At 38.7% G+C, this 7,502-nt stretch overlaps 1 pseudogene; it reads left to right on the top strand.

The window, feature by feature from the left end:
• Nucleotides 1-878: 878 nt before the first annotated feature.
• Nucleotides 879-2,542, top strand: LOC111521268 (annotated as a pseudogene).
• Nucleotides 2,543-7,502: the final 4,960 nt, after the last annotated feature.

Here is a 7,502-nt window from a genome sequence, read left to right as displayed (position 1 = left end):
TTTCTTTGGTATTGAGTTGTTTGAGCTCCCTATACAGTCTGGTTATTAACAGCTTCTCAGGTGGTTAGTTTTCAAATATTTTCTGCCATTCTGTGGGGTTTCTTTTCGCTTTGTTGATTATTTCCTTTGCTATGCAGAAGTTTGTAGCTTGGTATAATCCCATTTGTCTATTTTTACTTTGTTTGCCTATGCTTTTGAGATCTGACATAAAAAAATCTTCACCTAGACCAATGTCCTGGAGTGATTCCTCAATGTTTTCTTCTAGTAGTTTCATGGTGTGAGGTCTTAGATTTAATCTTTAATCAATCTTGGTTTGATTTTTTTGTATATGGTAAGAGAGAAGGATCTAGTTTCATTCTTCTGCATATAGTTATCTAGTTTTCTTGGCACCATTATTGAAAAGTCTATCCTTTCCCCCATTATATGTTCTTGGTACCTTTGTTGAAGATGAGTTGGCTGTAAATGTGTGGATTTACATGTGCATTCTCTATTCTGTCCCATTGGTCTGTTCTGTGTTTTTATGCCAGTGTCATACTGATTTGGTTACTATAGCTTTGTTATAAAATTTGAAGTCAGGTAGTGTAATGCCTCCAGCTTTGTTCCTTTTGCTCAGGATTGCTTTGGTTATTTGGAGTCTTTTGTGGTTCCATATACATTTTAAGATTTTTTTTTTCTATTTCTGTAGAGAATGTAATTGGATTGCATTTAATCTGTAAATTGCTTTGAGTAGTATTATAATTTTACCAATATTAAGTAGTTCAGTTCATGAACCTGGAATATCTTTTCATTTTGTTGTGTCCTTTTCAATTTCTTTCCCAGTATTTTAGTATAGTATTTCTTTATTTCTTTGCTTTTGTCTTCACACATTTTAGCTTAGGATGCAGAATCTGGCCTTTTCAAATTCTGACTCCCAGTCCTCAAGGATTGCAAGGTATAGGTATAAAGATTTTTCTAAAAAATGAAGTTTCATTATTCCCTCTCTGCTTTTAGATAGTATAGCTTGGACTGAACTTCTGCTTTTCTCATAAAATATTATTTGAGGCCACAAGTAATGTTCAATATCTTGCTATTTTTCTCGGGGCTGAGTCCAAAGATTTAACAAACCATCGGATAGCCAGTTGCATTTCTACTGTATAACAAAAATTTTCAAATAATTATTTAGGAATGGGAATAATTATCTCCTCTCTGTTTTGCACCCCACATTATCTCAGCTATTTTCATATGTTAGGGCCTGTTACTTAAATTATCTTATTCTCAGGTATAAATTACTCAGGAATTTTTCAGTAGCAGATGACAGAAACCCAACTCAAAACTGCTTTAACAAAATTCAAGTGGGTGGTAGGGGGTGCAGGTGTGTGTTTCAAAGGAGGGGAAGACTATTTCCACTTCTACAAGTACATGCTAGATTGGACGCTGACGGACGGAATCATCAATTTATTAGTGAAGCATTAACTTGTGTTGAACAAGACAAGCTGGGTCAAGCGTTTGAAGATGCTTTTGAGGTACTGAGGCAACATTCAACTGGAGATCTTCAAAATGTACCTGGTTTTCTTTCTTTCTTTTTTTTATTATACTTTATGTTCTAGGGTACATGTGCACAACGTGCAGGTTTGTTACATATGTATACATGTGCCATGTTGGTGTGCTGCACCCATTAACTCGTCATTTACATTAGGTATATCTCCTAATGCTATCCCTCCCCATCTCCCCTCCCCACAACAGGCCCCGGTGTGTGATGTTCCCCACCCTGTGTCCAGGTGTTCTCATTGTACAATTCCCACCTATGAGTGAGAACATGCGGTGTTTGGTTTTCTGTTCTTGCGATAGTTTGCTGAGAACGATGGTTTCCAGCTGCATCCATGTCCCTACAAAGGACATGAACTCATCCTTTTTTATGGCTGTACTTACCTGGTTTTCATCAGTGATTGTCCCCATGTCCGAGGAGATTCCAACTGCTATGGAGTGTTGCTTACAGAGGAATCTGTTTATAATTGGAGAACTTTAATAAATAATGCTGCAGATTTCTATTTTGAAGGAACTATTCATTGATCTTTGTGGAACATAACCGAAAGCCAGCTGGTACAGTCTGCTGTTTTCCAGCAAGAGGGAGGACAAGGCAGGAAGATGCTCTGTTTGAATAACTTCACAAATCTTGGTATAATCCCAAGATGGCATCTGTATTCAGTAAGTAGATAAAACCAAAGGCAGTTTCCAGTTTGTATCAAAAAACGAAGAAAAATTTGTCAAACTTTGAAGAATAAGAAAGGGCAACGGGAAGGCCATGATCTATCAGAAAATGGCCAGGGCACTGAGGAATTACGGAAGAACTCAGGAAATCAGCAAAATCTGGAGAAAGCTCATTTGCCAGTGAGCTTCAGTGGGGCAATTCTCTGAAGATCTCTCCATCTTGTTTCTCGGAGAAAGAGATTGTCTACTCACAGTATGTTCAACTGATCAAGAACATTTTAGTTTAAATAATTGGATTGCAAACTAAAATTATACATATGCCAGTTACCATGAGCTTAGTCACCGTGATTGCTAAATATACTCTACCATTTCATCATCTTTTTTGGTATTAGACATCCCTACAAGCTTCAGGATTTTTCTCTTAAAAGCAAATACTGAAGATAAAAAAAATTAGCTTCATTGCGGCTATCTTTTATCAAATAGCACATAATTTATACAGACTTGGTGGGAAATTCTGCCAGTGAACAACTTTATTGTTTCAAATCATCAAGCCCCATTTGAAAGTATGGACTAAATATCCTTGCTCTTACTATTCTCTATGCAGCCACTTGCTTCTAGGTTAATAATGTCAGTGCACATGATTTGATTTATGTATTGATATAAACATTTTCCTGTCTGACACCTCAGGTGAAAAATCATTTGGATATATAGCTGATGGCTTTACAAAAATTATTTACAAAAGGTAATTGCGTAGAATACAGTGTTTATGCCAAAGTATGTTTATGTCTTAAAAACTTGAGTGGAAATATCTATTCAGTTCCCTTGCTCATTTTCTAATTGGGTTTCTTGTTTTCTTAATATTGAGTTATTTGAGCTCCTTCTGTATTTTGGATATTAATCCCTTGTCAGATGTATGGCTTGCAGCTGTTTTCTCCCAGTCTGAGTTGTTTCTGCACGCCATTGGTTGTTTCATTGGCTATGCAGAAGCTTTTTAGTTTGATATAGTCCCATTTGTCTATTTTTGCTTTTGTTGCCTGTGATTTTGGGGTCACATCCAAATAATCGTTGCCCGGAGAGTGTCATGTAGTTTTTCCTCCCTGTGTTTTCTTCCAGTAAGTTTAGAGTTTCTGGTATTACATTTGAATCTTTAATTCATTTTAAGTTGATTTTTAGTTCCGTACATGGTGTGAGATCAGCGTCCAATTTTCTTCTTCTGCAGGTGGAAATTTAGTTTTCCCAACACTATTTATTGAAGAGACTGTCCTTTTCCTGTTGCATATTCTGGTACCTCTGCTGAAAATCAATTGACTGTAAAGTAGTAGGTTAATTTCCAGGCTCTCTATTCCACTCCATTGGTCAATGTGTCTTTTTTTTTTTTTTTTCCCCAATACGATGTTGTTTTGATTGCTATAGCTTTGTAGTATACTTTGGTGTACTTTGAAATCCAGTGGTGTGATACCTCCAGCTTTGTCCTTTTTGTTCATGATTGCCTTGGTTGTTTGAGGTTTTTGTAGATCCATATGAATTTTTGTTTTGTTTTGTTTTTTGAGACGGAGTCTCACTCTATGGCCCAAACTGGAGTGCAAGTGGTGTGATCAGGGCTCACTACAACCTCTGCCTCCCAGCTTCAAGGGATTCTCATCCTTCAGCCTCCCAAGTAGCTGGGATTACAGGTGAGCATCACTATGCCTGGCTGATTTTTGTGTTTTTAGCAGAGATGGGGTTTTACCATGTTGGCTAGGCTGGTCTTGAACTCCTGACTTCAGGTGATCCTCTCACCTCGGCCTCCCAAAGTGCTGAGATTATAGGTGTAAGCCACCATGTCCAGCCCCATATGAAGTTTTGGATTTTTTTTTAATTTCTATGAAAAGTGATGTTGGGATTTTCATATGGATTGCATTGAATTTGTAGATCACTTTGGGTAGTATAGACATTTTAGTAATATTAGTTCTTCTGAACCATGAACATGAAATATCTTTCCATTTACTTGTGTCTTATTCAGCTTGTTTCATCAACATCTTATAGTTTTCGTTGTATAAGTCTTTTGTCTCCTTGGTTAAATCTGTTCCTGGGTATTTTATTTTATCTTATTTTTTGTAGCTATTGTGAGTGTGATTTCTTGATTTCTTTTTAGATAATTTGTTGTTGGTGTATAGAAATGCTACTGATTTTTGTGTATTGATTTTGCATCCTGCAACTTTATTGTATTTATTAGTTTTAACAGTTTTTTTGACAGGATTTTCTGTATATGAGATCATGTCGTTGGCAAACAGTGAAAATTCCATTTATTCCTTTGAATAAAAGGCCTTCACTATTTTACTTTTTATTTCTTTTTCTTGCTTGATTGCTCTGTCTAGGACTTCCAATTCCATGTTGAGTGGAAGTGGCGAGAGTGGGCATCCTTGTCTTGTTCCAGATCTTGGGGGAAAGGCTTTCAGTTATTCACTGCTGAGTCACTGTTAGCTGTGAGCATCTCTGGATAGCTTTTATTGTTGAGATACCTATCTTCTATACCTAATTTGGTGATTGTTTTTATGATTAAGGGATGTTGAATTTTGTCAAATTTTTTTCTGCTTCTGATGAGATGATCATATGATTTTTGTCATTTATTCTGTTAATGTGGCATATCATTTATTGACTTGCATATGTTGAACCCTCCTTGCATTCCAGGGATAAAGACGTTTCTCAAAAGAATACATATAAATGGCCAATAGATATAATGAAAAATACTCAATATTGCCAATCATTAGGGAAATGCAAATTAAAGCCATAATGAGACATCCATCATCTCACACTGGTCAGAATGGCTTTTATCAAAAATATGAAAGATAAATGTTGTCAAGAGTGTGGAGAAAAGGGAACCCTTGTACAATGTTGGTGGGAATGTAAATTAGCATGATCAATATGGAAAACAGTATGGAGGTTCTTCAAAAAAACTAAACATAAAATTGCCATATGATCTTGAAATCCCACTTTCAGGTATTTACCAAAAAGGTTTAAAATCAGTTTGTCGAAGGGATGTCTATACCCCATGTTAATTACAGCACCATTCACAATAGCAAGTTACAGAATTAACTGCATCAACAAATGAGTGGATAAAGACAATGTTGCATACTTACACAATGGAATACTATTAAGCCTTAAAGAAGAAAGATATTCTCGGCCAGGCATGGTGGCTCACACCTGTAATCCTGGCACTTTAGGAGGCTGAGGTGGATGGATCACTTGAGGTCAGGAGTTCGAGACCAGCCTGGCCAACGTGGTGAAACCCCAGCTCTACTAAAAATACAAAAAATTAGCCGGGCATGGTGGTGGGTGCCTGTAATCCCAGCTACTCAGGAGGCTGAGGCAGGAGAATCACTTGAACCAGGGAGGTGGAGGTTGCAGTGAGCTGAGCTCACACCACTGCACTCCAGGCTGGGCGACAGAGTGAGACTCAGTCTCAAAAAAAACAAAACAAGAACAACAACAGAAAGGAAAGATATTCTGACATTTGTGACAACATAGATGGAATTAGAGAATATTATGCTAAGTGAATTAAGTCAGGTTCAGGGAGACGAGTACTGCAGGTTCTCACATAGATGTGGAATCTAAAACAAACCCATAGAAGCAGAAGGCAGAATGGTGGTTACAGAGGCTGGGGGTTGTGGGGAATGAGGAGATGGTATTCAAAGGGCATCAGGTTTTAGTCAGACAGGGGGATTTTATTTTTATTATTTATTTATTTATTTATTTATTTATTTATTTATTTATTTATTTATTTATTTATTCTTTTTTTGAGGCAGAGTCTCGCTCTGTCGCCCGGACTGGAGTGCAGTGGCCGGATCTCAGCTCACTGCAAGCTCCGCCCCCCGGGTTTACGCCATTCTCCTGCCTCAGCCTCCCGAGTAGCTGGGACTACAGGTGCCCGCCACCTCGCCCGGCTAGTTTTTTGTATTTTTTTAGTAGAGACGGGGTTTCACCGTGTTAGCCAGGATGGTCTCGATCTCCTGACCTCGTGATCCGCCCGTCTCGGCCTCCCAAAGTGCTGCGATTACAGGCTTGAGCCACCGCGCCCGGCCAGACAGGGGGATTTTAAAAATACTTTTGAGTTCTGTTGCACAGCATGGTGAATATAGTTAATAATAGAGTATTGTACATTTCAAAATTGCCAAGAGAGTAAATTTCAAATGTTCTCACCACAAAAATGTGAAGTATTTGAGGTAATGGATATGTTAACCAGCTTGATTTAATTATTCATAAATCGTAACAGCACTTTGTATCCCATAGATTTATATAATTATAAATTATCAATTTACAATTTCAAAAATAAAGTAGGAAGGGGATTTATTGGCTCATGGAGCTAAGTCTGAGGTCAATAGGATTAAGGTGTGGCTGGATCAGATGTCATCAGTACTCGGCCTTCCTTTTCATCCTTTTTATTCTTTCTCATTCTCTCTCTCTTTTTTTTGGGGGGGGGAGACAGTCTTGCTCTGTCACCCAGGCTGGAGTACAATGGATTGATCTTGGCTCACTGCAACTTTTGCCTCCGGGGCTCAATTGATTCTCTAGTAGCTGGGATTACAGGCACCTGCCACCACACCCAGCTAATTTTTGTATTTTTAGAAGAGACGGGGTTTCACCATATTGGCCAGGCTACTCTCGAACTCCTCAGGTGATCCGCCCACCTCGGCCTCCCAAAGTGCTGGGATTACAGGTGTGAGCCATCACGCCCAGCCGGAAAGGGTTTCTTAATGACAGCTGATGGGATGGGATTTGAACTGGCAGGAAATAAAATGGCAGATACTCCTTTGGGCGGCTGCATCAGCAAGACTGGAGTCAGGGAGTTGAGATGAGGTGGGACAGGCAGGAAGGAGCCTAACTCTCACTCCCTCCTTCTTTCCCCATTTGTCTTCTTTTTTACCCTGAGCAGATATGTCATCCTTCTTTTCATTTAATATTGTATCATAAGCATTTTCCTTGTTGCTAATGTATTTTCTTAATACACTTTTTATTTTGGAATAATTTTAGATTTACAGAGAATTAATGAAGACAGAACAGAGAGTTTTTGTATTCCCCTCCCCCAGTTTGCTTCTCCTGATGCTCTCATCTCACATGACTGTGGTCAATTGTCCTAACTAAGAAACCACTCTTAGTATGTTACTATTTTTATTTTTGAGACAGGGTCTCACTCTGTCACCCAGGCTGGAGTGCAGTGGCACAATTTTGGCTCACTGCAGCCTCCACCTCCCAGGCTCAAGCGATCCTCCCACTTCAGCCTCCTGAGTGGCTAGGACCACAGGCATGCACCACACCTTGCTGACGTTTGTATTTTT

Source organism: Piliocolobus tephrosceles, chromosome 16, assembly GCF_002776525.5.
Source record: "Piliocolobus tephrosceles isolate RC106 chromosome 16, ASM277652v3, whole genome shotgun sequence".
Lineage (NCBI taxonomy): Eukaryota > Metazoa > Chordata > Mammalia > Primates > Cercopithecidae > Piliocolobus > Piliocolobus tephrosceles.
Note: the sequence above shows the minus strand (reverse complement) of the source record. Positions and strands in the feature narration are given on the sequence as shown.